The following is a 26,578-nucleotide window of genomic DNA, read 5'->3' as shown; positions in this document are numbered from 1 at the left end:
ATGATCGAACCAGTTACAGATAAAGTGAAAGTTTATAGATGTGCATTTTGAGATCAAATTATCATGGTATGTTTCTGTTTTTAAAGAAGTTGGGAACAGGTATGTATTTTGTAATTTTCTTTTAAAATATTAAGTCTAATAATTGCTATTTTCCCATACATGCCCAGGTCTGGATGTTTAGAAATTGATTTGCAAACTGGTTTAAATATTTGTAAAAATTCCTTATTGCTGGTTCTTTACCTTGTATACTTTTTCTGAAACTTGTGTTTATTGTGTTAAACCAAAGGGATCCTTTCTCCTGCTATAAAGGCAGAGTAAAAGATTACACATAACTAAGGAGGATTGTTCCTGATTCACCATTCTTCTCCCCCACCTTTTTCTCTCAGAAATGAAGTCCTTCCATATCTCATCATTCTAGGAGTGACTTATCAGACAGTCCTATGGCAATTCCAGTTTTTCTTATCAGTTAGGACCAAAATGTATCATCATGTTTTCTATATTTAGGAACTGTAGGAAGCTGTGCTGACATGTGGGATGTGAGGAGCATCTGTTAAAGAGAATGCTAGAGTTGAAGGTGTTAAATGTTTAAAGAAGTGATGAGGCTTTGGGCTCAGCTGTCCCCTAGGTTTACTCAGAGCTTGCAGATACTAATTCTCAACACATTCCTAGGAGGCAGATCTGCTCATCTGTGAATGCCTAGATGCATGGAAGTGGTGAACTGTTGCAGTGCTAATTTTCATGTGTCTAGTGTGATGTGAACAGTAACTCTGAAGGAAAAGAGTTGGTGATTTTTATTTCAACCAGTTCCTTAACTTGGGACAGTTCTCTGTCTTGGCTTTTCTACACTCCTTGGAGTTTTCTTAAATTTTGGCCTGTATTAACAATAAAAGGAAATAAAAATACGACTTTGTTTTTGTTTTAATTATGGCAATGTAATTTATAACAGATTTGTTTATTTACTTATAACTCATGATCATTATTCACATTGGAGACTGATTTAAGCATTATTTTTTATGGTTGTTTTGAGCTGGATCATAAGTAATCAAATATTCCCCAATAAAAGATGGCATTTTTCAGAATTATAGACCTTAAAGTTAATGGAATTAGCTTTGCCAAATTCATGCCATGATTCTATTTATTTCCCTATGACAACTTTCTTCCTACATCTAATTTTAGCTTCTCTTTCCATTTCCTTTCCATTTACCAGAAGAATATTGTTTCCACCATCAGAAGTCAAGTTTAAATGAGTTCTGTGTTTCACTACTTGATTTTAGATAAATACAACCTCTCATTTGTTTTTCTATGTTGTCACTCATAATGTTTCCTGCATCTGGTATGCTATTGTTTTAGAGCAAGCTGCCATACAAAATACCATATACTGAGTTGCTTGAGCAGGTATTTATTTGTCAGAATTACAGAGGCTGAGAAGTCAAGAGACTAGAGTGTCAAGAGATGGGGTTTCAGGTGAGAACCCTTTTGCTTGCAGATTGCCAGCTTCTTCCTGTGTTCTTTACATGTTGAAGGCTAGGTTTGGTTTCTCTCTGTTGTTATGAGGACACAGATCCCATTGTGGAAGCCTTACCCACATGACTTCATCTAAACTTAATTACCTTCCAAAGGCTCCGCCTCCAAATGCCATGATGCTGAGGGTTAAGGCTTCACCACATGAACTTGGGGGGATGCAAACGTTCAGTTCATGACATCTAACTTTCTCTTTTGTTAGGTTCTTCTACTCCCACTCAAATACTACTCTGATTAAGTGAAGTGAAGTCGCTCAGTTGTGTCTGACTCTTTGCGACCCCGTGGACTGTAGCCTACCAGGCTCCATGGGATTCTCCAGGCAAGAATACTGGAGTGGGTTGCCATTTCCTTCTCCAGGGGATCTTCCCGACCCAGGGATCGAACCCAGGTCTCCCGTATTGCAGGCAGACGCTTTAACCTCTGAGGTATCAGGGAAGCCCCAGTAATCCTCAAATCATACCTTCTTGGGTTTGATCTTTCCATTTGGAATTACTGTGAAAACTTACCATGGTCTGCTACCTGTTATGTGTAGGTGAGGCTGTTTTTGTTTTCCCACTGTGATAACAACTGTTAGAGGGCATGTCATTTTTGTAGTCTGCAGGCATTTGTAACTATAAAGTCCAGGAGAAGGTATTCTCCTAAATATGTATTTATGAATATTGAATGCAAATAATGAGGAAGTTTCTTAGTCAAACCATTGATGTCCTGAAAGTAACTGGCCTTCAAATATTTGTATTTGCCAGTAACAAGTGTTGATGAAAAAGTGGAAAAATCTGAACTCTCATACACTACTGATAGGATTGTAAAATAACATAGCTTTTTGGAAAACTGTTTGGCTATACCTCACTATTAAACATAAAGGTTATCATTTGACCCAGAAATTTAACCCCTAAGAATTTACCCAAGAGAAATGAGAACATAAAGCCACACTGTTCAAAGGGGCATTAGTCATTAAAATGTGGACTCATCCTAAATGTTCATCAACTAATATGCAAATAAAAAAGTATGTAATATTCATGTGATAGAATATTATTTGGAAATAAAAGTCAATGAATTACTGATACATGCTATAACATGGATTAACCTTGTAAATATTATGCTACATAAAAGAAACCAGTCACAAAGGGTCATATACTGTATGGTTCCACTTATATGAAGTTTCTGAATAGGCAAGTTCATAATGACAAAAAATATGTTGGTGATTGCTAGGGGTTAGAAAGAGGGGGATTGGGAATGACTTTGAACAGCAATACGGGAGTGAACTTACTTAGTTTCTTTGGTGGGGGGATGAATATTCTAAAACTCGGTGGTAGTAATTTTCTAACCCTTGAAAAATATTACTTTTATTAATCAGTAGTTCTTCAAATATGTAAATAAGACCTTCATGTCTCCTAGAGTGTTGAACAGAAACCAAACTGAGTCAGAGTCAGGCTTTCTACAAAACTTAAAATTTTATTTATTTATTTGTATTAGCTTTGTATTTGTATCAACAATTGCTGACCTCATATAGGTTTTCTGCAAAGGAAGTTGAGCTGAGATGCATGGAATTTTTAAGACAGATTTTTACTCTTATCCTCCTTGCCAAACAAACTGAAGTTAGCACTGTCACATTGGTCTGTACTGTTTATTCCTCTTCCCTTGTGGCTCAGACAGTAAAGAAAGCTACTTCAGTTCAGTTCAGTTGCTCAGTTGTGTCCAACGCTTTGCAACCCCATGGAATGCAGCACAGCAGGTTTCCCTGTCCATCACCAGCTCCTGGAGCTTACTCAGACTCATATCCATCAAGTTGGTGATGCCATCTAACCATCTCATCCTCTGTTGTCCCCTTCTTCTCCCGCCTTCAGTCTTTCCCAGCATCAGGGTCTTTTCCAAGAAGTCAGTTCTTCACATCAGGTGGCCTAAGTGTTGGAGTTCATCTTCAGCATCAGTCCTTCCAATGAACACTCAGAATTAGTCTCCCTTAGAATGAACAGGTTGGATCTGCTTGCAGTTCAAGGGACTCTCAATAGTCTTCTCCAGCACCACAGTTCAAAAGCATCAATTCTTTGGCCCTCAGCTTTCTTTATAGTCCAACTCTCACATCATGACTAATGGAAAAACCATAGCTTTGACTTGATGGAAATTTGTTGGCAAAGTAATGTCTATGCATTTTAATATGCTGTCTAGGTTGGCCATAATTTTTCTTCCAAGGAGCAAGTGTCTTTTAGTTTCATGGCTGCAGTCACCATCGGCAGTGATTTTGGAGCCCAAAAAGAAAATAAAGAAAAAGAAAAGAAAGCTACTTAGGGACTTCGAATCCATTATGAGGGAATTTGATATTACCCACCATGATGACTCAGGTATGGCATAAGGATTAGGACTCACGTATGGTGGATATTAGCCTGGGGTCTAATACAGGCTATTGATACTTTCTATGTCCCTTCTTTGATTCTCTGGATGCAGATTTTGGCTCCCATCCTTGTTGCAAAATCAGGTTGTGTTCTGCTTCAGGGATTCTTGCTTTCTGACCTAAGATTTCCCTAATATGCAGTGCAGTGCAGTGCTCAGTCATGTCCGACTCTTTACAACCCCGAGGACGGGGGTTTGCCAGACTCCTCAGTTCGTGAAGTTTTCCAGGCAAGGATACTGGAGTGGGTTGTCATTTCCTACTACAGGGGTGTAATAATGAAGGGTTAATACCTCCTGAGAACCTTAACCAATAGGGGATGAACAACCAGTAAATAGATACTCCTCCAGTTGGTGTTCTGAGTGGAAAACTCAAGTTAAGTTCACAGTGTACGACACTGAGACTGACTCCTGCTTGACAGTGATGCTACCTGTAATTTAGTTACTTCATCTGCATGAAATAATAATAATTTCCTCTGTGTAGGAAACAGTTGATATGTTAGACCTAAGACTACTATCCTAAGAGGCATGCATGTGAGATTGACCTTTGGCTAATAATGATACAAATTTTTGTAATTGATAAGAGTAGCTCAGTATATGTAAGCTGCCTGTACAAATAATTTGGTGTATGTTGGATACCTGCTTTCTTTCAGTTGTATGGAATTTAGGTAATTCCAGCAGAGAGTGCCTATGTGGCCAGCCCTCCCACAAACAAAACTAATTCTCAGTGCCCACACTGAGTCCCTAATCAGCTTCTCTGGACAGAAAGATTGCAGACATATTGATGCATTGTCATTGCTGGGAAAGTGTACACTCTCTGTGACCACTTCATTGGGAGAAAGCATAAGGAAGCTTGGCATTTGGATTACTCCAGACTCTGCCTGTGATTTTTTTCTTGATTACCTCTCTTCGTTTTCCTACTACACCTTTGTCATAAATCCTACACACAAGTGAAGCTTACATGCTGAAACTAGCAAGCCTTTAGCTTTAGGGGGAGTCTTGAGGACCCTGACACAGCTGCTGTGGTTATTTTGAAGAATAAATGAAATAATGTGAAAGATCTTAGTGCAGTGCTTCTAACATCCTAAGTGTACCATATATCTTAAGGTTTGCCCAATTATCCCCCGTCATTCAGTATGGGATAGCAGTTGGTTTGGGGATCCCAAGTTAATCAGATTGACTGAGTGTGTAGTGTGTAGGTCATTTTAGTCTCGAGATCAAGGGATAGAAGGGTATTAGTACTGCTGGAGTTGGATTTTAACTTGATAATGCTCGACACAGTTGCTTTAAAATTCCGGTCCTTCTCCGCCATCTTTTGCACAGCCAATAGGGAGTGCAGGATAGTAGCTGATGACTTTCCTGTTCTTGTCAACACAGACTTCCTTTCCAAACACTTTTTTTAAAGCCATTAATCTGAACTTTTTCTATATCTTATTGAACTGATGCCATTTTCCATTTGCGATGACCTTCCCCTCTTCTGTCAGATGCCCTCTTCTGACCACTCGTCATTAACTGGCTCATCCCCTTTCTCTGGCGAGTGATCACAGAGTGCTTGAATCCTGTGGGTCTCTCCTTTAAGGAAACGGAGTGCTGTAGTTTAAAATCATGAATGTGAGCGTGAAGATCTAGGTTCTGCACTATGGGTTTATGTCTAATTTTAAGACCTTGAGCAGGTTACTTAGATTTCCTGAGACTCTGTTCAGTAGTCTGTAATATCAAGATGGTAGTTGTTTTTTTTTTTTTTAACTTGCTGATCAACGGTGGATTGGGGGCACAAAACGAATTACTGTACTGGTGAGAATGCAGTGTGGACACTAAAGCAGTGCACCTATGCTTGCCTTCTGAGTTCTTACTTCCTTTTGTATGGTTTCACGTTGCCATTGTTGTCCACCTTTGTAATGTTTTGTTTGTCTAAATAGATTTTAATCTCCTTGATGGTTTGTGCCTGCCTCCTTTGTGTCTTGACTTTCCATATAGTAGTTAGCAAAGTGATGTGCTGCTAAATAGGGCTCAGTTAAGAATCTTGTCAAGTTTATTGATGAGGACCTGGAATTTTGGAGACAGGTCATAGGGATACTAGAATAAAGGAACGCATGGAACTGAGAGCAAACACTTTATGTACAGAGCAGGAGCCAGTGAAGTGGCTGATTTTCGGGATTAGTATAGGGGACTCAAGTCTGTACAGCTGGTTAAAGGCTTCCTCATTAGTAGGTGCTTTTGAAGTAAGGGCCCTGTTCCCTGTAATTTTGTTTCATCAGTTGTGTCAGACATTGGTGGTATTTGAGCCAAACAACACTTAGATTCCTGTTTCAAATGTATCATTGGCAAATGTTTATTATGGAGGGACTGTTCCTATGTCTTGTTTTTCTTATAGAGGTCTAAGAAAAGCTTTATAGTAATGACCTATTAGAGTTCAAATATTATAAAGAAGGAGTAATATAGAATATTATTCAATGGAAAATACATTTTTAGCCATTGCTTTATTTGGCAAACATTTACATGTTCTTACTTTATGTCAGATAATGTATTAAAAACTTTATGCATATTTTTCTAATCATTCTAACATTCTGTGGAAAGTGAAGTGAAAGTTGTTCAGTTATATCCAACTCTTTGCAACCTCATGGACTATACAGCCTATGGAATTCTCTAGGGCCAGAATATTGGAGTGGGTAGTCTTTCCCTTCTCCAGAGGATCTTCCCAACCTAGGCATCGAACCCAGGTCTCTCGCATTGCAGGTGGATTCTTTACCAGCTGAACCACAAGGGAAGTCCAAGAATACTGGTGTGGGTAGCCTATCCCTTCTCCAGGGGATCTTCCCGACCCAGGAATTGAACTGGGGTCTCCTGTGTTGCAGGCAGATTCTTTACCAACTGAGCTATCAGGGAAACCCAAAAGCTGTTCTTTTTTTTCCATTTTGCATACAAAGAAACTCAGGCATAAAATAAGTGAATTATTTAAGGTCACACACATATATAAATGGCTGAGCTTACAAAACTGGTCAGTCCGGTTCTATAAGTATGTGCTCCTAATCCCTGCTTTATACTGCCTTCTGTCACTACCTTTGTATTTAACTATGTGTAGGCATGTGCATCCATGTAATGTGGATAATGTGTTGATTGTTTGGGGCCTACGGTGATGCCATGACTCAGAAAACAAAACAGAAACCTATTCTGACCACTTGTGAACTTTTCTGACTTACAGTACTAATCCTTGTATCCCTAAAAATTTTACTTGTCATTGTAATTAGTTTCAATAAGGTAAATAAATTGGATTACAAGATAATGATGGATTAGGAATGATTGTTAAATCTCTGTAAACTCTAACTTAATGTCAGGAGAACAGCTAACACTAAAGTCAACTAATACTAAAATGGTGTTGTCTGCTTGATCATCTAAGGATAACTGCCCTGATATTCACCATCTTTTGTTCATTATTAATATAATTCAGCATTGAAAGCACAAGATAAAAAGGGATGAAAAGATGATGCCCCACTGTACTTATTCAAGTAAATTATTATGCCTTGACCTTTTGACCAAATCAAATTCATCTTTTCTCTCCCTGCAATTCTGCCCTTTTTAATAAGGCAGCACAACAGATTTAATGGATTGGGAGTCTGAGTAAGTAATAAGAACACAGAGAAGAGTGGCCAACATGATTAAGATTTTATTTGTGGTGTAATTCCATTATAATTAACATTATGTAACTGGAGAAATATGGTGTTTGCACCTCTTCCTGGCAGATGTTTTTAAGTCAGTGGCAGAAAGGAGATTAAATAGTAAATGAAGACCTACTCTTTGAAATTGTTTTTGCATCTTGTGTTGTTGGATTCATTTGTTTGTTTCACAAACCACAGTTAATTTAGTAAGGAAAATAAGCAGTATGTTTAACAAGTACTGTAAATAAATTTGTTTGCAATCTTTTGAAGTACCATAGTTGAACTTTCTATGTTAGAAAATACTACTAAAAGACCTATAAAGTGGGAGGTGATTAAATAGTGAAAAGTTTCTTTTTTTCCCTGGAAAAAAGTGTTAAACAGAATTTAAAGTTAAGCAAATTAAAACACCGTGGTTTTGTATATAGAGAAAAGCATTTTCAATTTGTTACAAGTGATTTTTTAACAAAAACATTTTGGCCAGTTAAATACATAATCAATTTACCTAAGCTTGGATCTGAGTCTTCTGGCCAAGGGGTTGGCAATCTATGGCCAGGTGGTCAAATTCTGTTATCTACTTCTTTATATGTCTTCCACTTACTAAGCAAGTTTTTTGTTGTTGTTTTAATTTGTAGATGGTTGGAAAAATACAAAAGAATAGTAATTCATGATATGAAAGTCATGACATTCAAATGTCAGTGTCCATAAATAAGGTTTAATGGCACACAACCCCACTCATCTGTGTTTGTATCGTTTATACTGATTTCATGTTACATCAACAGAATTGAGTAGTTCTGATACAGATTTTATGGTCTGCAAAGCTGAAAATATTTATCCTCTAGATCTTTACGAAAAAGTTAGCAGACCCCTGCCCAAGCCAGTAGAGGTAATAAGACTGTGATTTCTAATAGGACTGCAGTTCAGATACAAATGTCTCCATTTTACAGCTCAAGATACTGAGGCTCTGATTGTTAAGTCATTTTACTTGGGTTTTGAGGGTAGTCTTCAACTATAACAACTTGAAGTAAATATGAAAACATGTATGAATGCTTAGAATTTAGACCTATATAAAAACAACATGTTAAGTCTTTTGAAAATGGGGTTATGTCTTCTGTTATCAGTTAATAGTTATTGGATAGTATTTGGTTGATTTAAAAGCAGTCATTCCAGGGGCTTCCCTGGTGGCTCAGTGGTAAAGAATCGGCCTGCCAATGGCAGAAGACACGGGTTCCATCCCTGATCCAGGAAGGTCCCGCATGGCGTGGGACAGCTAACCCCGTGTGCCGCAACTCCCGAGCCTGTGCTCTAGAGCCCAGAAACCACAGTTCCTGAAGCCCAGATGCCCTAGAGCATGTGCTCGGCAACTAGAGAAGCCTCTGGAACTGGAGAGTAGCCGTCACTTACTGCAACTAGAGAAAGCCCACACACAGAAATAAAGACCCAGCACAAAAAGAGAGCACATTAAAAAAAAAAAAAAAAAAAAAAAAGACAGTAGTCATTCTAGTGTGTGGAATGTATGAGATGTGATATTGTAGCTATCTACAAAAGGGAGGCTCATAATCCGTTTTCATAGTAGGTGGCAGAATCACTTTTCCGTGTCAGTGTGGTTCCTACTCTGTATAAAAACGCTTACAAGTTGGTACAACTTTTATTTTGAGAACTCTAATACAGTAGTCTTGGGGAATTGCCCATAGGGCCTTTCTGTGGAAATCTTATTGCTCTCTCGTTTAGTACAGAAAAATGGGAAAGATGATGGCTGTTCATGGCAAGAGTTTACATAGCTAAGTTTATGGAAGGAGGCAAGAAGTTACTTGTTTTCCATCACTGATATCTCACCTCCCTTCCTGAACTAGAGGATCGTGATAAGTGATTATTGATTAGGATGTGATGATGATCAGTTTTGTGTGTTACTAAAAAATGTCTTAAGAGGAAATCTATTTAATAAAGTATTTAGGGTAACTTTAAGCATGGTAGAAGAGGGAATCATTGTTTCCTCAAGAGTTTGCTGAATTACAGTTTTGAAATAACAAGTGAAACACAGTGAACTGTATTTTAATGTGCAAAATTCCTTCGGCTTATTGAAAGGACCTTCTGAGGGTTAAGATTGTCCTTAAACGGTGCTAAGTCAGGATAATAGCCTGAGATTTACTATTTCATACTATTTAGTTACCAGGATTCTTAAAAAAGCCACTCTTATAGACTTTCTTAAATATAGCTGATGGATGATAATCTAAATAATGCCTTGAAGGCAGAGCCTGTGTCTTATAGTACCTTCAGTATTGAGAACAGTAAGTACATAATAGTAAATATTATTTTAGCTAACCTTCTGCCAGAAAATATGCTAATTTTTTTACAAGTAATATCTCATTTAATTGCCTAAAAATCTTCTGGTCTTAACAGTTTATTCCAACATTACAGAGGTTACAGGGCTGTACAGAACACTTGAGGAGCAGGAACTGGCAACCCACTCCAGTATTCTTGCCTGGAGAATTTCACGGATAGAGGAGCCTGGTGGGCTACAGTCCATGGGGTTGCAAAGAGTCGGACACGACTGAGTGACTAACACCCACACACACACCTAGAACACTTGAAGTGGCTAAAATTAACATTCAGGTATCTCTGACTCCAAAGCCTGATTGTTTTCATGCTGTGGTAGTAGGGCGTGCTCCAGATGTTTGCGTGAATGCATGGGTGTATGAAAGAGTCAGTTGTTAACAGGAATACGTAATCATGGAATTTGAATCTGTTTTTAATCTACAGTTTCTTTACTCATAGTTCTAATACTGTGATCATCATTATACACTTTATCAGAGAACTATGCCCCATTCACTTGCTTTGAAAAAGAAACATCATGGAAAAGTCCAAGTTATGACTTAGGAATGAACAAATCAGTTGCCACCTGTTGTAAACAGCAGTGTGACTGGCAGCAGAGATGCAGTATTTCTGCTGCAACTTAGATGGATTGCAAAGGGTTCGTTGTTCAGTACGCCATTTATTGAGATAAAACTAAATGACTTAAATGACTTTCGTAGCAGTCTAGCTGATAGCTAGAGAGGCAGACATTTTGTACCTGAGACAGGAACTCAATCATTTCAGTGGTTTACTGAGGTAATCCAGCTGGAAACTCAAGCTTTTTGACTGCAGCACTGTGTTGGGTAGAACCTTGTTTTGAGGAGGAAAAGCTGGACCCATATAATGGGAGTAACCAGTTTTCCCAAGCCCAGGGAAGATGCAGTTGTACAGATATATGGGTTCTTCCCCTTTAGAGACAGACTTAGCTACTGGAAACATCGAAGCTAAGTACACAAAACGGAACCCTGGCACATACATATGTCATAGATAATGATGTTTCAGTTCTGTCCCGTCCAGCGGAAATACACAATGAGCCAAAAGTATAATTTCGATTTTTCTACAAGTCACAATAAAGAGTATAATGAAACAGGTGAAATTATATATATATATATATTTCTCAAAATATATCCACATTTACCAGTATTAAAACAATTTTGAGTAAGATACATTACACTCGTTTTTTTGCATCATCTCTTCATTTCTTACTAGCTGCCTTACAAGCCCTCAGTAGTCATACATGGCTAGTGGTACCATACTGGATAGCACAGCTCTAAATATTGGTACCATACTGGATAGCACAACCCAACTTTCCTGCTTAGGTATGGAAAAGCTCTTGAGAGAAAAGGAAGGGAAGGAGTTTTCCTAATTCATTCTTCTGCATTCCCTCTATTTTTTCATTCGTATGATCTCCTTTATGTTTAAATTTAAATGCCTTTTCATATTTTTAACATAGCTGGCTTGTCATCTCACTGTTTGATAGTCAATCATCTGATAAAGAGTTCTATTCTCAAGAGTTGTCTGAGGAAGCAGTATATCTGTGCAAGGAAATGCATAAACATGACTCCAGTGATTGGAGCAAAGTTAGAAGATTCCTGAGGAAAAGTTGCTGCTCTAATTCAACAAATCCACCTCAGCAACAGCTCAGGCTCGTAAGAAACAAATTGGTTATTTTGGATTAATGTCAAATGAATATACTTTTACTTCACATATTTTCTCTTTGTCATTCAGCTAAAGTGAATGGTTGATACTGGTTAGAATGTCATTTAGCTACAGAAAAGGAAAACCCAGAAAGTGTTTAAACTACTCTTCAACTCAATTACGTTCTAATAAGATAATGATAATTTTGATCCAGATTACAAGGTTCTTGTGTTTTTCTCTGATCTTTTAGACATTTGTTATTTCAGTGTGAAGCATTCCTGTGAAATTAACACATATTATTATACATAAACTATACTTCTTTGTAAAGAAATTTAGCCAATTGGCAGGATTTTGTTGTTGTTCAGTTGCTCAGTTGTGTCTGACTCTCTGCAACCCCATGGACTGCAGCATGCCAGGCTTCCCTGTCCTTCACTATTTCCCAGGGCTTGCTCAAACTCATGTCCATTGAATCAATGATGCCATTCAGCCATCTCATCCTCTGTCACCCCCTTCTCCTCTTTCCCTCAATCATTCCTAGCATCAGGGTTTTTTCCAGTGAATTAGCTCTTCGCATCAGGTGGCCAAAGTATTGGAGATTCAACTTCAACATCAGTCCTTCCAAATTAATATTCAGAATTGATTTCCTTTAGGATTGACTGATTTGATCTCCTTGCTGTCCAAGACCCTCAAGAGCCTTCTCCAGCACCTCAATTCAAAAGCATCAATTCTTGCATCAAAGAGACTCAGCCTTCTTTATGGTCCAACTCACACATCCGTACATGACTACTGGAAAAATCATAGCTTTGACTAGATGGACCTTTGTCAGCAAGGTGATGTATCTGCTTTTTAATATGCTGTCTAGGTTTGTCATAGCTTTTCTTCCAAGGAACAAGCATCTTTTAATTTCATGGCTGCAGTGGTCATCTGCAGTGATTTTGGAGCCCAAGAAAATAAAGTCTCTCAGTTTCCATTCTCCCCCATCTGTTTTCTATGGAGTGATGGGATGGGATTGGATGCCATAATCTTCATTTTCTGAAAGGTAAGTTTTAAGCCAGCTTTTCCACTCTCCTCTTTCACCTCCATCAAGAGGTTCTTTAGTTCCTCTTCACTTTCTGCCATTAGGGTGGTGCCATCTGCATATCTGAGGTTGTTGCTATTTCTCCCTGCAATCTTGATTCCAGCTTGAGCTTTATTCAATCTGGCATTTCACATGATATACTCTTCATAGAAGTTAAATAAGCCAGGTGACAATATACAGCCTTGATGTACTCCTTTCCAATTTTGAGCCAGTTTGTTCCGTGTACAGTTCTAACTGTTGCTTCTTGACCTGCATACAGGTTTCTCAGGAGACAGGTAAGGTAGTCTGGTATTGCCATCTCTGTAAGGATTTTCCAGTTTGTTGTGATCTACACAAAGGCTGTAGTGTAGTCACTGAAGCAAAAGTAGATGTTTTACCAGAAAGAATGTAAATTCCATGTTCTAGGTACAGGTATGTGTAGTACACACATAGGCTTATTTCTACCATAATGAATATGAGGCTCTGCTCTACTTCTCTGAAATTCTGTAGTATTAAAAAAAATATTTGTACCATCATCTAATAATAATTAGATGCTAAATTTTATCAGTGCTTACCACCAACACCAGGGCTTTCCAGGTGGCTCAGTGGTAAAGAATTTGCTTGCCAATGCAAGAGCCACGAGAGACGTGGGTTTTATCCCTGGGTGGAAAGATGCCCTGGAGGAGGAAATGGCAGCCCACTCCAGGGTTCTCGTCTGGGAAATCCCATGGACAGAGGAGCCTGGCAGGCTGCAGTTCATGAGGTCTCAAAGAGTCAGACACGACTGAGTGACTACACGCATCTGCAAACTACTAACACCAGTAAAAGGCCACTTTTGTTCTTTACAACAACCCTATTAGGTAGCTATTACAACCAGTAAAGAAGTGCTTCAATGACTGTGTTTTTCTAGGCTTTTGTATTTCTAGAGGAGGCATCCCCGAGTCCCCCCAAAGAAGTCTTTTTGCTTTTAATAGATAACTGGTAAATAATCCTCCACAGAATTTGTATCAATGAATACACCCACTGAAAATGTTGTTACAGCCCACTTATCAGCACAGTGTAAATCTTTTGATCTTTGCTGATTCAACAGATGTAAAACATGAAGTGCGAAAGTATTTGTTTTCGTTTGTGTGGTCTGCTATAGTTGAGACCACACCCATGACACCCTTTGCATATCATCCTCCCATCCATATTTCAAAACAGCTCTGCCAAGGTATTGAAAAGTGAAAGTGAAAGGGTCGCCCTTTCCTTCTCCAATCATCCTCCCATCCATATCTCAAAACAGCCCTGCCAAGGGATTAACAGGACTTAAATTAGACAACTTTGGGGGTAGAAAGTCATAAAAAAAAAATCGAATTGAGGAAGAGATTCAGGAGCTTTTTGACCTTGGCAAATAGATTCTGCTTTTATGAAGTGCCCTAATCGGTTTCCTGAAGATGTTTGAGCCTTTCAAATATAAATCTGTTTGCATACTAAAAAATTGGTTAATGGCGTACCAGTTAGGAGCATTTAAACCATCCAAGCGTGGCTGGTAACTCTGGCTACTATCATTATGTTTTTAAACTAAATGGGGGTCAGACTGAACTGTTTGGAGATATGACAGTTATTAAACATATACCCACAGAAACCCCAAAGGAATGCTAAGAATTGATGGGCTTTTATTTTTACATACCAGATTCTTAACTGATCCAGGACTGAAATGCGCTATACACTCTTCACTCAATAAAATCATAAGAATATCGAGTGTTTCCTTGTCAGTAGACAGCATTCTCCACTAGAAACATACTTCATACCTTCACCTTGTGGCCTCTACATAACCTTTTAAGTGGTCGATTAAAAAGCTTTTGCCTCCTTTTTTTCTTCCCTTTCAGTCTTGTGATATATTCTGCATTCTCCCTCATGACTATATGTACTACCATATAGACAGCCTTTCTGAACGAAGCAGGTACAATTCAGTATGTAGTACTTGACTTTGAATAATTCCTCTTTAGCATTATCTGCGCTAATTGAGGACAGGTGTGGATGGTGTGGGAAATGAAATATGTTGAGAATCTTCAGACTATTTTCTGGGTGTTTGTTTGAGTGTTTTCTCTAATAAACCTTCTGATAAAGCAGCAGTATGATAGAATCAACCTGGGTATGATAGTTATTTTCTCTTGCAGAGACGTGAAGCTCATCTAGCTCACCCTTCTAGTTTTGCATATGAAGAAGCTCTTTAGAGAAATGACTTTCAAGATATTTAATGGAAAAGTCCATCCAAACTCCTTGGTTTGAGGCCAGTGAGTTCTCCTCTCTCAAAAGTATTCATGGTCTTTTTTATAAGAAGTGAAAACACAGCAAAAGGTGGAAGAAAAGCAAACAAGAGCAGTTCCTGGAAAATTGACCTGATATAATTAGCATTGGCAGTATTTCCACCCATGCCTGTAATTCCATATGACTTCTTCCTCATTTAGGCATCTAGTAGGTTTTCCTTATTTTCAGATGAGAATTTGCCAGGTAGCTTTAGATTCTGAAATGACAACCTACAACAGAATCTATAATATTTATTAAGAGGTCTTTATTGCATCTAGCTGAGACTAACAAACTTCATCAGCTTGTGGAGTTTCTCTGCTTACCTTGTTTATATACAGAACTATTTATAGAAGTGACTTTTTTCCAGATGCTGGACCAAGAAATCTTTGGCAGGAAATCCTGCTGATAATATCTGATAGGAAAATTCATTAAACGTCCTCTTACAGAGCTAACAATACTGGGTAAAGCTCCTAGAGTAAGGAAGACATACAGTTTTCTTTAGCTTGAGGCAAATGCATTGTTGATTGCCTTTGCCATAAAGGAATTATATTTTAATCTTCATCAGTTAGTCTAAGTGAAGTTTGATCATTTTATCAGTGTGATCTTCACAAAGACCATACTGCTTTTGTCTTTTTTTTTTTCCCCTATTCTATTCTCTTGCTTACTTAGCATGCCTTTCTCCACCAAAGAAGCATTCCATTGCATTTCATTATTACCTCCATTATAAGATCCAAGTTTATGCTAAGTGGAAACCAGATACTTGTCTTTCTTGTTGCTTGAAACTTTGATAAAGCTTGTTTACTTGCTTTGAATAGTATTGCTCAGAATTTATTTTTCAATGGGAAAAGGCCATAGGTATTTGGGAAAATTGAGTTCTCATTTATTTTGGCTAATCTGTGGCCTTGATAAGATCTCTTGTCTTAGCGTTCACTCAGAACTAACAAAAGTACAGAGTGGCGAAGAATACCCAAAAGTCTGTATATTTCAGAAACAAAATGATTTCTTTTCCCCTGTCCTATTTCTCTTTTGAATAGAGCTTGAATCGAATGATTATTTTGAATTGCATGTGATTTAATGATGTGCTAACATTATCTATTTATACGTTTATCCAGGTGTGAAGAGGTGTATATAGCAGGATAATATGAAAGCTATTTCAATTAAGCAGTTTATTAATATGAAAGCTAACTTTGATGCGGTCCTAGAGAATTCCAGATACCTATTTAGGAAGGGAATATCTTAGGCTGTGTTTCAAAATGCTGTAGTAAACATTTTTTAGAAGTTTGTCAAAATTTGTATTTACTTATTTCTGACTGCACTGGGTCTTCATTGCTTTGCATGGACTGTCTCTCATTGCAGCAAGTTGATCATTCTGCTGTGTGGGGATTGTCATTGCAGTGGCTTCTCTCATTGCAGAGCACAGGCTCTAGAGTGTGCCGACTCAGTAGTTGTGGGCCATGGGCTTAATTGCCCTGCGGCATGTGGAATCTTCTCGGACCATGGATTGAACTCGTGTTCTTATCCACTGCGTCACCAGGGAAACCCAAAATTTGTCAAAATTTTGAAGAAATTAAACTCTTCCCATATTGTTTAATTTTTCTAACTTAAAAAAGTCATAGCGTTGTTTATCTGTATTTTTGTTGCAGGAAGGGGGACCCCTTCCAGGGCCCGAAACCGGGCTCTTGTCTAACACTCGGAAATGAATTGTCTGAGGAGACGCATGTGCTGACAAAGCAAGAGATTTTATTGGGAAAGGGCGCCCGGGTGGAGAGCAGGAGGGTAAGGGAACCCGGGAGAACAGCTCTGCCACGTGGCTGGCAATCTCAGGTTTTATGGTGATGGGATTAGTTTCCGGGTTGTCTTTAGCCAGTCATTCTGACTTCCTGGTGGTGCACGCTTTGTTCAGCCAAGATGGATGCCAGGAAGGAGGATTCTGGGAGGTGGTCGGACATGTGGTGTCTCCTTTATGACCTTTCCCGAACTCTTCTCGTTGGTGGTGGCTTATTAGTTCTGTGTTCCTTGACCAGGACCTCCTGTCCTAAAACAACTCATGCAAATGGTTACTATGGTGCCTGGCCAGGGTGGGTGGTTACAGTCAGTGTGCTTCCCCTAACATTTTGAATCTTTGTATAATAAATCTTTCCAGTGCAAATTGCAAAGTCCTTTCTCCTGTCTCTATATGATAAGCATGCGATGCATCAATGGTGACTATGGTGACTAGAGAACTAGTTTTTAGTAAAATGTTCTCATGTGATTTTAAATTGTAATGATTGAGAAGTAACAGGAGCATCTAGTATTGTACATGTTCTTGGGACAATTCAGTCATTAACTGTTGCATACCACCACTCAGCATTTGGGTTTTAAGTGGCCGCTGTGGAGGAGGCTTTGCAGCCTGTGCTGGAATATAAACGTTAAGTGCTGTTCCTATTTCAACTACTTTAACTAAACTGTATACAGTTGTGCCAGTAGATATGTCAGGAAACCAATCTAAAAATTCGTGCTATCAACAGTAAAAGTAGGCCATTTCATGGGAAAAGAGGTTGGTACAGGTAGTCATGTACTTGTTTTCAGGCAAGTTGAGTTTGAGATTCCTTTAGGGTATCCAAATAGAGGTTTCACATAGTCAGTTTGCTAAGTAGATCTAGAGCTCAGAAAAGGAAGCATGAAGATACAGTTTAGAACTGAAAGAAATGTAAGTTTGTTTCAAGTCTAAATTATTATCAGAACCACCTGGAGTTTAAGTTTAGAAAGGTGTAGTGTATGATTTTTGAGGATGAAAAAAGTGGATTTGTAAGTCTTGGACAGCCTTCATACTATTTTAAATTGTTATAATTGTTGCACAGATTGTCCTACTTAAGTTAGGTTTGAATTTTTGTACAATGTATTCTGATCAAAAAATTTGGCAGTGATTTTTAAAGAAAGGGATAAGGGGATTGTTTTCATGGTAGTTATTATAAGAAATGAATATAGTTGCTCTTAACCATCTTTAGTTTATTCTTTAGTTTCAAATGGGACAGTTTTGACTTTAATATGAAAATCAGATGCTTAACTTTACTTATTTAAACATATTGCAGTATCAGTATCTTTGCAGTATCAGTGTCTTTTTTTTCCCAGATATTTAGTTATAGATCATCCTGTTGGCCTTTTTTTATGGATTCACTGTGATAGTATTCTTGCTCATCAGTATAACTTACTGTACAGTTTAAGGAATATCTTGGTAAAATCAGGTTCTCTGTAATTGACTGAGAAAGTTTTTCTACCATAACATGCCACTGAGACTTTCTTCCAGCACCAGTGATACCTCTGGAATGCAACTGATGATTTATTTTTTTTAAGTCTAGATTTATGCTTTATTCTAAAACCCATTTCTTTATTTGTAGGTGATGTGCAATTGAACTTGAGATGAATAACATGTTTTGGGGTATGTACCATTTTATTTAAATATATATTTGCAATATACAAATATATTTTTCTGTAGAGAAATTGTACAATATTTTTGATGTTGATCCTAACTAGGATTCCTTTTCCTTATGAGTTATGAAATTAACTTATAATTTATGGAAATAAAATATACAGAAAGCAATAGCAATGTATTTGACATTAAACCATAAGATACTTATGGTTATTTTCAATTTAGTATTTGGTCCTCAAAATTAATTTGCAAATAGCATTTATTATTAAATCTCATTTATCAGTGCATTTAAAAACTGCACAGTTTTTTAAAGTAGGAAAGTTAACTACTTGAAATTCATTATTTGGATAGCTAAATGCATTTGTTTGTCTTCCTTCACATATTTATTCAGCTGTAAATCTTTGCTTTTTATGACATTTATTTATTTTCTAAGTTAGATTCTATTACCAAAATGTGCATTTTGGAACACACCTTAGTCCTACAAGCATTATTTTATGTTTTTTTTTTTTTGTATTTAGCGATCAGATGTCTCTGTTCTTAATAGCAGATATCAAATTGTCTTTTTGATTCTTTTTCAACCTGTGTTTATAATTTGAACAAAGTTCTCTGTCTTTTTTCCTTCTCATTTAGTGCATACATCGAATACTAGAGAATTATCAGTTTGTTTATTTTAGCAATTTTACTTTGGTGGTTCCATGATAATAACGTGATTTGTATTTGGTTACCCAATTGCAGATAATCCTGTGGCATTAGGAAGTTTAATTTATGGGAAAGATCTTAGACTTAAAAAGGATTACTGACCATTTAGGAGTGATTAATTAATCAGTGAAAAATTGAGTCTTAACTGTACTAATGCCTTTCTAAGCCCCACACAGATACATGCACAGGCACACGTACCACCCAGTTTTATAGCTAAAATGACTGAATCACAACAAAGAGGATGGTGTCCTAACTTGTCAGGTCATCACAAAGCCAGGAGTTCTTGAATCAAGCATTTGGAGACTGTTCTTACTCTCAAAGGCTGTGGGATTTTGAACATCTCACTTTACCTCAAGTTTGCTTTCCTCATTTGTATGGGTTAGTGGGTCAAATCAAGATTTCTTAGGTTTTTTTCTTTCCTTGAAATACCTTCATTTCTTACTTCAAAAAGTTACAGTTTAGAAGTGAGTATCTTCATGTTGGTAAAACTGCTATGAATTAAGAGGTGGCAAAGTAAAGTAAATTCTTTTATTGGGAAAAGAGTGCAGAAAGGTTCAGTTGATTGTCGAGTCACCAATATTCTTGTGTATTTACTGAATTCTGGAGTTTGAGTGGATCTAGAAAGGCAGGCTTCCCTCTGTGCCCGTTTTGTTCTGCCCGACTTGGAGACACAGGACTGACTCATTTTGAAAAATCTCTCATGTTGAAAGAATACCTTATAACCTTGTTAGCTCAAGGTTATCTTTTATCTGATTTCTCTCTTCCTGGATAGGTTTCAGGCTGAAGAGCATTAAAATATGTGTTCTTAGTGGCTTCCTTTGCTAGATTTGAATAATTCACTTGATTTTTTCAATCTATTTAGATGAAAAAGTGTTATTTAGAGATGCTAATTTTAGTTCCTTTTGTTTGAATTAGAGAAAGAAATGCATTGTATATTTAGTCCAAATGGTAAACCCTTATACCCCTATCTGGTCATTTAAAACAATTCTAAATAATGTTCAGGCACCTTTACTGTTGTGAGGTAAGATATTTGCTTGAGATTTGTTTTTCTTTTTTCCTTTCCTTTCTTTTTTTCCTCTTTTACTTTTATTTATAAGGTGAATGAATAAGGAAAAAGATCCATTAGAGTATTTGGTTTATTCTGTGTTGACTGCTTCTTTTTGCTCCCATTCATATATTAAGTTTATTTCAGACACTTCAACAGCAGATAGCAAATGATTGCAATTTCATACCAGAGGGGGTTTTTTATGAGTCAAGCCAAAGAATCTGCTAGATCTCTTAGACTGTTTTCCTAATTTTAAGATTCTGCTATTTTATGTTTTTAGGTTAAATATAAAAAATTGCCATTTTGTAGGTGAAAATGGTAAGATGATGTCAATTTTATATGGATTCAGTCTACATATTAGTTATTCATTGTTGAGGGAAAAAAAGAACTCATCTCTGAATATGGTAATAACAAGCAGCAAAGCTTATTAAAACACTAACTTCATTTAGGAAAACTTAGCATCGTGAGTGCTAGATATTAAAAACTATATTTTAAACATTTGTAAATCAAATGGTAATAAAACCTTCATTGCATGTCTTTCTTTTTGCAGAAAATTTTTTTTCTGTGTTTTATGAGACAAATCACAGGCATTACAGTTTGAAATCAATTTCATTGTTTTCTTTGCGATTGCTACATAGCTGTTGAATATTTGCAGTAAGTTTTAACGACTAATGAAGTGCCTGCTTGATTATATGCCATTAGTAAAGATATCTTTTTATGGCAAAGGGTGGTTTTCAGCATGGTCTTGACAAAGGTAATATATAAATGCATTATTTCCCTTCAAAGGAGTGCAAATCGTAGAAGCAAATTATAAGGGAAATATTTAAAAATAATTAAATAATTAAAATAATGGATATTCTTTGTGTGTTACATATTAGAATTATATGAACATATGAATAGAGTAGCTAGATATACTTATTTTCAGAGGCCAACATAATAATAATTAATTAACAAAGTTGTAAATATCCTAAGTATTCTAGTGAATTCCAGTTTTATTCTCTACATTTTATCGCTAACTGTATTATTGGTTAGATAGCTATAATGCTGACATTGAGAATCTTGCATAGTTAACTTTTCAGTTTTTCTAACCATGATTTCATGTTCTCGATGCTCTTGCTATTTGTCACTTGCTGTTTTACCCAGTGTTTGATCCTGGCTCTCTGCCTTTTATACACTTTCCTTTGTCAAGGATGCCCCCTTCTTTTCCAGTTCCTTAGCTGTCAAAGTTCTACTTGTCTTTTTATGTCTCGCTGAACTTCTGCCTCTTCCAGGAAGTCATCCAGATGCCCTCTAGTCAGAACTTGCTGCTCAAGGTCATTGCCATCAGCTTGTCCTTTCACTGTTGCTCATCTAAATCTCGCTGCCTTCTGACCAGCACATTCTGTTTGTCTGTTCCCCAACTTAATCGTTTACCTCTCTTCTCTTTTTTCCCTGCTTTGGTACAATTCATGTGTTTCTATGTATCTCACTTGTGTTTAATAGAATTGTTTTGTAAAATTTAAAATTGTCTACTCAACAAGATAGTAGAGGTTCAGACTTGATTTTTTTCCCATGTGATATGTTTGAAGTGGGTGGGCCAATTATATTTGCTTCCTACTTTTAAAGTGATCTTACTTATCCTCTTGGTTTCTGCTTTATTGGATAAATCACCTCACAATATTGTTTCTTTAATGTGAACACAGTTAATGTAAGAAATACTAGGGAAAAAAGAATGCATCTGCATCCATGGTCTTAGTTACTAGGCAAGAGACGTGAAAAAAAATGTATGTTGGTTCTGGAAAGAACACAGTTATTTTAAAAATTAAATGAGTAATAATTATTTTATCAAAGATCAGAGGGAAATCTTCATTAGAAATCACAAGGCTATAGATGGTTTCTTTGACATTCTTGCTCTGTTTCTTAATAATTAATACTAAAAATAGGAGAATTGCCAACTACAATAGTCACTGCATTTCATAGGTTTATTATGTGTATTTATGTACTTCATCTTATTGGATCCTCATGTCACACCATGACATGAGTGGGGCAGAAATTGGATATTATTCAGATACAGCAAAGGTTGTTATTAAACCTCAATATTTGTTCAAAGCTGATTCTAAAATCTTATTATTTTTTATTAACTATTAATCTGACATTTAATGTCTGTGCTATCTTTGCATAATTCAAAAACAAAGTGACATTGGTAGCCCAAAATGTAAGGGCATAGTTTATAGCTATATGCTTATAGCTCTGCTTTTTATAACAGATATAGTAGCAATTCTGATCAGAATTCATGGACCAGTGTCCCAAGTTTAACTATTTCACAGTTGTCTCTTCCTCTGGACAAAGAGATTAGAAAAGACGCAGGCCAAACTGTAAAAAGGACCCTCAAAGTATGGATGTGAGGATGAGGAGCTCTCTATCAAGGAAGGTGACTGATGTTCATAAGGTTAAAGTAACCTCAGGTACCCAGACAAGTGGTTGAACAGGAGACTGGGAAAGATCTGTAGAGTGGAGGCCTCTAAGTTCTGTATGCTAAGGTCTTGTGTCCTGCTACTCTCTGTCTAGCTCCTTGCTCTGTATCGTTGGGTATTTGGGAGCTACAGAAACCAATAATTGACCCTTTTGTTTAGGCTAGTCTGCACTGAGTCTTTGTTACTCAATTTAGAATCCTAACTAATGTGGATGAAATTATTGACACATGTGAACTCTTCTTTCTGCTCCTCTTTCCATGTGTCTTTTCTTTCTTCTTTTATTTCTTTCTACTTGTCCTTTTATTCGTTTCCTTGACTTTCTTCCTCCCATCCACTTGTTCATTCATCCATCTATGTATCCATCTAATACTTTTCAACTCTTTAGCATGCATTAAGTGTTACCCTAATTCCTGAGGACAAAATGGTAAGCAACATACAGCTTTTGTTCTCTTCAGTGTCTACTTTTAAGATGGTGGTGTTCTGAAAAGGGAGGTGGAACTCAGGCCAAACATAGGGGGAGAGATCATGAAAAGTATATCCTTAAAGCATATGCCTAACATTTTAGATTGGTGGAAAGATTAAATATATAAAGGGTTAATTGCAACGGGGTCATGGAAAAGGGGAGCTTGTGTGCTTAGTCACTCAGTCACATCCAACTCTTGTGACCCCATAGACTGTAGCCCGCCAGGCTCCTCTGTCCATGGGATTCTCCAGGCAAGAATACTGGAGTGGGTTGCCATTTCCTTCTCCAGGGCATCTTCCCAACCCAGGGATTGAACCCATGTCTCCTGCATTGAAGGCAGATTCTTTACCAACTGAGCTACAAGGGAAGCTTAGAGGAGGGTTTTTAATCATGGCAGTTTTTCACCAAGTTCCAGGCAGATGACAAATTCAGAATACGTATGTATTGCTTAAATTTGCAGAGGTAAGGAAATAGTACTTTGAATAGTGGATTGCATCTTCTTTTACTCTGTTGTCAATATTAGGTATGGGTAGAGAAGGATTTGGATGTTACCCTTTCTTTTTCAGTAAGCATTAATTATGCAATACATCACAGAATCACTTACTGCCTTGTGCAGGTCGCCTTAATCTCTCAAGGGACCAGCCCCAGAGCTGTCTAACGTTTCCGAGAAGCACTGAGCATGTGCAGAAATTCAGTCCAGGTCTACTCGCATGAATACTCCCAAGTATGGTAGTGATTTGGAGACAAAAGATGGAGAATTTGATCCCCTGCCCCCACCCCACCCCGATCTATAATATTTGCTTTTGGAAAATTCTCAGTGAAATTAGTTTGACATGCAAGTCATGGTCTAGTTTGCCTAATCACTTCAATCTTCTAAACATCTATATTTTTTCCATGTCTCAGCAAATGGAGTTTCTCTCTTTGGTTGTGTTATACACCTCAATCTACTGTCCTGTGATGCTTGGTAAACTCATTCTTTGAAGGCTTTCCTCTTTGAAGCTGTCTCTGACTATCCAAGGCAGACGTGTCCTTATTTTGTAAGTGGGTACATCTTTCTCATGTCAGCGACCTCTGTTTTGAGTTATTGTTATTATATTTTTCTCTCCCAAATGAGACAAGGGCTCCATTAGAGCAGAGACCTATTATATTCATCTTTATGTGACTGATTTCCAGACCCATGAATGGGGTGCATTGAGGGCTTAATGTTTGGTGAGTAAATAAACAAAATGGAATGGAGGAGACACACTGTATAGTTTAATACAGACAAGTAAAAGGTAATGCCTTTCTCAAAAATAAGGTCAAAATAAAGATTCAAAAATTTGTAGAAATATTATTCTTAAAACTTAGAATTTCCATGTGAAAAGTACATTGTTAAAATTCTTCTTTTATGAAGTAATCATGTTACAGATGTCCATTATCTATGTTCAAAGAGACTATGCAATCAAAAAGACTAATATATGCTGGTTCAGTCAGTTCAGTTCAGTCGCTCAGTCGTATCCCACTCTGCGACCCCATGAATCGCAGCACGCCAGGCCTCCCTGTCCATCACCACCTCCTGGAGTTGACCCAACTCATGTCCATCGAGTCAGTGATGCCACCCAACTGTCTCATCCTCTGTCATCCCCTTCTCCTCCTGCCTCCAATCCTTGCCAGCATCAGGGTCTTTTCCAATGAGTCAACTCTTTGGCATGAGGTGGCCAAAGTATTGGAGTTTCAGCTTCAACATCAGTCCTTCCAATGAACACCCAGGACTGATCTCCTTTAGGATGAACTGGTTGGTTGCCTACAGGAAAATATTTGAAACAAAACTGAAAGCCTTGTAATTTTTTGATATTTCATGTTCAGTGTGTGAAAAGGTATGGGAGTCCAATGCAGTACTATAATTAAAAGCTATTCTGAAATCATTTAAGTCCAGATGTATTATATACATTTTTATCTCTCTACCATAGTACATGGGCTTTCCAGGTGACTCTAGTGGAAAAGAACCTGCTTGCCAGTGCAGGAGACAAGAGACACGGGTTTGGTCCTTTGGGTTGGGAAGATCCCCTGGAGTAGGAAATGGCACCCCACTCCAGTATTCTTGCCTGAGAAATCCCATGACAGAGGAACCTGGCGGGCTGCTGTCTGTGAGTTCGTAAAGAGTTGGATGCAAATAAAGTAATTTTGCACTCACCATAATACACACAATGTATGTATCCATATTAAACTGAGAAGTTCTAGAACTGAAAATAGATTACTGCTTCAAAGACAAGTATTCACATATTTTCAGGATAGAACCCACTCCCCTACTCTTTGATAACAAATATTTCATAGAACAGATTTTGGGAGCCACTCAGATTTTGGGAGTCTACCTAACAGAAGGTAGACTGATAATAGCTTGAATGAGAAGAAATGAGGCAGGAGGAGTCCTTAATTTATTTGTGGTTTTAAACTGCACTTTTGAGAATCTGAATACTAGGGGAAAAGATACATTGTTGAAATACTCAACACAGTTTAACAGCTCTTCCTAAGGAGCCTTTTGCATCAGGTACTTTCTGGCATGTGAAGATGAATAAGATAGGCAAGTTGGGGCATGTCACAATTGATAGGTTCTCACGTGATGGTTCTCATATTTTCAGAAAAATTTAAGAACAGTGCACACTGACTCAGAACATGATTCTCCTGCCATAATTAATTTCTTAAAAGCTCCTATTGCATTGAAACTCTGGTAACAGTGCTTCAGAAGTACAGACTTTGAAGTAGGGAAAAGAAAACCTCTATGAACACTGAGTCCTAGGAATTTAGCATGTACATGTGTTGTAAAATGCCTACTGTTTTAATCTGAAACAATAAAAAATGAGCACACATGTTCTTTTTTCTTCAGAGAAATGACTGTGTGGGGAAGAATTCTAAATTTGACTTAATATTTCATTTTATTAATTGAGTCTCATTGGTCCTGTGTCATGAAAAATGATGTACCTTTCAGCTAGCTTTAACGAGGTATCCTATAATTAATCACAAACCATCGAGGTATGCTGAAATTCTCATACTTTTTTAGGAATCAATACATATACCGCAGTAGTAAATAGAGTTGCCTTTTGAGAATTATCCTTTTTTCTCCTGTTCCTTCTTCCAGCTTCATCAGCAACAGGCAGGCAGATAGGTACGTGTGTGTATGTGCAATTTCTCTCACCTCTCACATTCTCTAGATGAACACCTTCCTGTATGCTAATTTTTCAGAATGTCATTGATCTTGATTATCTTCCTCAGGTACAGATATGATTCTTAACCTCATACTCTCTATTAAGATGCTGTTTAACAACAGTATTGATCTACCTTTCCTTTTCTCCTAAATTTCAGCCTGTACTCCTTGCTTACCTTGGCCATGTTAGTCTTGCAGCCATCTTCACTCCCCACAATTTTTATATTCTGTGTCTGAGCTGCAGTAATGTGCACATAATCATGCAATCATTTACTTATTCATCCCACAAACTGTCATCAAGGCAGTGTGCTAGCTGTTGTGGAAATTATAATGAAAAAAAGTCCTAATGCCTCTTATTCTGAAAGGAAACTTTTAATGGGGAGATTTTTTTTGCTATTATTTTTTTAAAATTTCTTTTGCATAATAGAAC

General features: G+C 37.4%; 1 protein-coding gene across 1 annotated transcript in view; it reads left to right on the top strand.

The window, feature by feature from the left end:
- Positions 1-26,578, top strand: part of CNTN4 (contactin 4) — a 966,700-nt gene that overhangs the window by 119,482 nt on the left and 820,640 nt on the right. The window contains exon 2 of the mRNA XM_065935280.1: positions 18,276-18,316. The gene's annotated coding sequence lies outside the window, so the exon portion shown is untranslated. The remainder of the gene's footprint in view (positions 1-18,275; positions 18,317-26,578) is intronic.

The sequence above is a fragment of the Muntiacus reevesi genome, chromosome 4 (genome assembly GCF_963930625.1).
Source record: "Muntiacus reevesi chromosome 4, mMunRee1.1, whole genome shotgun sequence".
Lineage (NCBI taxonomy): Eukaryota > Metazoa > Chordata > Mammalia > Artiodactyla > Cervidae > Muntiacus > Muntiacus reevesi.
Note: the sequence above shows the minus strand (reverse complement) of the source record. Positions and strands in the feature narration are given on the sequence as shown.